Genomic DNA, 4,091 nt, shown 5'->3' on the forward strand with positions numbered 1-4,091 from the left:
CTTCCGTGGAGGTAGTGGAGCTGCAGCTGCATGCATCTGACGATAAGTGATTGGAAGACCAACCGTTATCCACTGGGGGTTCGCATCCTCGAATATCACCCTGGCCAGTCTGCAAAGAAGAAAAATAGTGCTGGGATAACCCAACTTTCCTCCAGAATCACTCTTCTCAGCAAACTTCCGAATGCCTTGGGCTATGATTTCATGGACCTTGATCTCTCCTCCTTTCATTATACATTGTAACATCGTTGCTCTCTTGAGATTTACCTCTGAGTTGTTTCCGGCTGGGAGGATGGATCTCTTTACAATTTTGAACCACCCTTTAGCCTCTGGGAGGAGATCCCCTCTTTTTATGAATTTGGGTTTTCTCTTGGGACCTCTTTCCCAATCTGCTCCTGGCACACATATATCTTGTATAATCTGGTCATAATTGGGAGGTTTGTCCATTCTTGAGTGATAGCTCTCATCTTCAAAAGAAATGCTTCTCAACTTCAGCACTCTCATGATAGTTATAGGACTAAAATCTACCATGACCCCTATCACGAAACTTGCGTATGAGTCATCCGCCTTGTCTTGCCTAACTGCATTTGCATAGAACTCTCTTACTAGAGTTGCATTCACCCTTGTGATCGGATCAGTAAGGAGCTCCCAGCAACGTTGGTCCACCTTCTCTATGATCTCCGGACACTCGGTTTTTGTTACTTGGAAGCCCAGTTCATAAATGATTTCTTTGTCAGCCATCCACCCATATTGAAGTGCATGATGAAATGTTCTAAACCGCACTTCATCAAAAGGAGGGTTTCTATGGGTCCCTTCCCTTTTTGTCTTTTGGAGCTTGATGATGCCATGTAAGATAGTTGCTATGTTGGTTATTCTCAAGATGGCTGTGAGGGTGTATGTGAAGCTTTGGTGAGGAGTGATGTGTGTGAGGTGTGTAGGACCAAAAGGAGAGAGTGGGAATGGTGAGTATAAGTGTGTATGGAGAGGTTGTGTGAAGAGGTTTAAATAGGAAAATGGAAATTGCTTGAAGGGTGTGGATTGATGATGGTGTTTGATAGTGGACGGTTGGGGTTTTAGGATTGAAGGAGCACAAGGATCAGCTCCTTTTTGAGGGTCTTGATTTGGTCTCTAAAGCCATCCATTCCCAATGTTGCATGGCAACACTTCCAAGGACATTCCCTATGAGGACAAGTGTGAAATTCCCTTGATGTAGTGGCCGAACCTCTTGTCCTATCAAGTACCATCAATGTCCTTTTTGATTCCCTATATATGACAAAGAGAGAATGTGAAGATTAATTGCAAAATTGGTGGGAAAATTCAAAAGGTGAACTAACGAAGCAAAAATCTCTCTCCCTTTTTTTTTGAATGCAACTCAACTAATTATTAAGCTTTTCAAGCACGCACATCAGCACACCAAACTTGTTTGTGATCCTATGGTACAACAAGTTTGGGACATAAATCTTTCTCATAAAGTGTGTTCAATTGATGTGTTTGAACACTAAACTTTTCATGTACTATACGTTGCATGTGAAAGAACTTTATATTAGTTGCCAAATTTGGATTGAAACTTCATGGAAAATGTTTTGTTGCTCCTATTAGAAATTTAAGAAAGAGAGAGTTATAGAACATGGGTTGCCTCCCATGAAGCGCTTCTTTAGCGTCACTAGTTTGACGTTTAGTTCTTTGTCAACGTGGTTGATAGTGCTTGAAGTCCTCTCCTCTTGCAGTGAATCTATATCCGTTAGCTTTGTTGACGAGCTCCAGATGCTCTAAGGATAAGATTTTATTGATAGTATACACAGGAGGTAGCTGAGATGGAATAGTGGTTAGGTGGGTGGTATAGATGGAAAGTATGCAGAAGTAACTTCATCTCCTGGTGAGAAATTGTCTGTAGGAATTTTCTCATTTCTCCATCCCCTTGAAATTCTTTTCCTTGTTTCCATTGATGTTTTCTTATTTTCTATGGATTCTTGCTCTAGGAGATTCTTGTTATTGATCTTGCATGAATCTGGTGGTTCTGGTTCCTCTTGAATCACCTTTGAACATGGTTCTTCCTGACTATGCTCCCCAACCAATGGGGTTTCCAACTGTGTTGTTTGTGCTTCCTCGGTTGGCTCTTCTATCATCTTATTGTCTTCGTAATCTGCTCTTTGTGAGAGGTTGTAAACATTGAAAGCGAGCTGCTCATCATGTATTCTCAGCACTAACTCTCCTCATTCTACATCTATGAGTGCTCTAGGTGTGGCTAGAAATGGTCTTCCCAGAATGATGGGGTAAATAGGATTCTCATCCATTTCCAGAACAACAAAATCTGTGGGAAGATAGTAGCTCCCAACCTTTACCAACACATTTTCAACTACTCCTACTGCTTGTTTTTGGGTTTTGTCAGCCAATCTGATAATTACATCAGTAGGAGTTAGTTCATTGATTTGGAGCTTCTTCATGAGAGAGAGAGGCATTAAGTTGATGCTTGCTCCCAAGTCACAAAGCCCTTTGGCAATCATTGTTTCTCCTATGGCACAAAGAATATGGAAGCTTCCTGGATCCTCCTTCTTTGTGGGTGGGCCTGGCTGAATGAGAGCACTACAATCTCTGTCCATCTTGATTGTTTGTCCACCCTTCAATGGACTTTTTCTGGCTAGTAGCTCCTTTATATACTTAATGTAGAAGGGCATCTGTTGGAGGGCTTTAATGAATGGTATATTTACATCAAAAGATGCAAACATATCAAGAAACCTTGAGTACATTCTCCCTGCTACACCACCTTTAAGCCTATGAGGAAAAGGTGCATATGGGTTCAGTACCTCCTTCTTCTTTAGCTCTTCCTTGGATGTGAGTGGAGTTGCATAGCTTCCTTCCTCTTGACTTTCCCTTTGGTTATTTTAGAGGTGTTCTACTCCATTCATACTCCCCTCATCACTTGTGGTTATCATTTTGCATTCTTCCCATCTCACTTTCTTTGGTTCTCCTCTTGGATTCTTCTATGTATCACTGGGGAATCCATCAGTGGATTTGGGGATTTGTTGAGATAGATAACCTACTTGGGACTCCAATTTCTTGATGTTTTCTCCTTGATTCTTGATGTTGGCTCACACTTCTTCCTTAAACACTTTGTTGTCTTGGACTTCTCTGCATATGTTTTCAAGTAGAGCCTCAATCTTTGAAAGCTTATCATCTGTGGATGCTAGTGGGTTGAGATTAGGTGGTTGAGAAGGTTGGTTAGATGGATGTTGGTAATATCTCTATGAAGTGTTTTGATAAGTGGCATTATTGTTGGAGTTGAAGTTGGAACATCTTTGATCTTGTCCTTGGTCTTGTTGATTTCTCCATCCAAAGTTGGGGTGATTTCTCCATCCAGAGTTGTAGGTTTTAGAGTATGGATCATGGACTTGTCTAGGTGAATTTCCCATATAGTTGGCTTGCTCCCAGTCACCTTCTTCTCCCATGTTTACTCCTTCATGAGTTGGTGATTAGGTGATGGCTGCTGCAACTTGGTTCTCTTCCACCTTCTTGGTAAGATCTGCTAGCTGCTTGGTGATCATCTTGTTTCGGGCTAACAGTGCATCCACGTGGTTCAGCTCCATCACTCCTCTAGTGTTACTTCTTTCATAGGCATAGAAGTAGTCATTCTCAGCAACAGTTTCAATGACATCTATGGCTTCTTCAACGGTTTTCTTCTTGTTTAAAGAACCTCCTGATGAATGATCTACAGCCTTCTTTGACTCATAGGAAAGACCTTCATAGAAGATGTGAAGTTGACCCCACTCATTAAACATCTCTGGTGGACATCTCCTTGTCAAGTCTTTGAATCTCTCCCATGCTTCATAAAGTGTCTCACCATCTTGTTGCCTGAAAGTCTACACCTTAGTTCTTAGCCTATTAATCCTTTGAGGAAGATAAAATCTTGCTAAAAACTTGTTCACTACCTCCTCCCAATTTGTCAGGCTTTCTTTTGGGAAAGATTCAAGCCACTTTGTTGCCTTGTCCCTGAGTGAAAAGGGGAACAATAGCAACCTATAGACATCGGGGTGGACTCCATTGGACTTCACCGTGTCACAAATCCTCAAGAAGGTGGTCAAGTGTTGGTTAGGGTC

At 41.7% G+C, this 4,091-nt stretch overlaps 1 non-coding gene across 1 annotated transcript; it reads left to right on the forward strand.

The window, feature by feature from the left end:
* The first annotated feature begins 3,767 nt into the window (after window positions 1–3,767).
* On the forward strand, window positions 3,768–3,875 carry LOC127742264 (small nucleolar RNA R71). Its single transcript, XR_008003452.1, has one exon. It is a non-coding gene; the product is annotated as a small nucleolar RNA R71 (small nucleolar RNA).
* Window positions 3,876–4,091: the final 216 nt, after the last annotated feature.

The sequence above is a fragment of the Arachis duranensis genome, chromosome 9 (assembly GCF_000817695.3).
Source record: "Arachis duranensis cultivar V14167 chromosome 9, aradu.V14167.gnm2.J7QH, whole genome shotgun sequence".
NCBI classification, from domain to species: Eukaryota; Viridiplantae; Streptophyta; class Magnoliopsida; order Fabales; family Fabaceae; genus Arachis; species Arachis duranensis.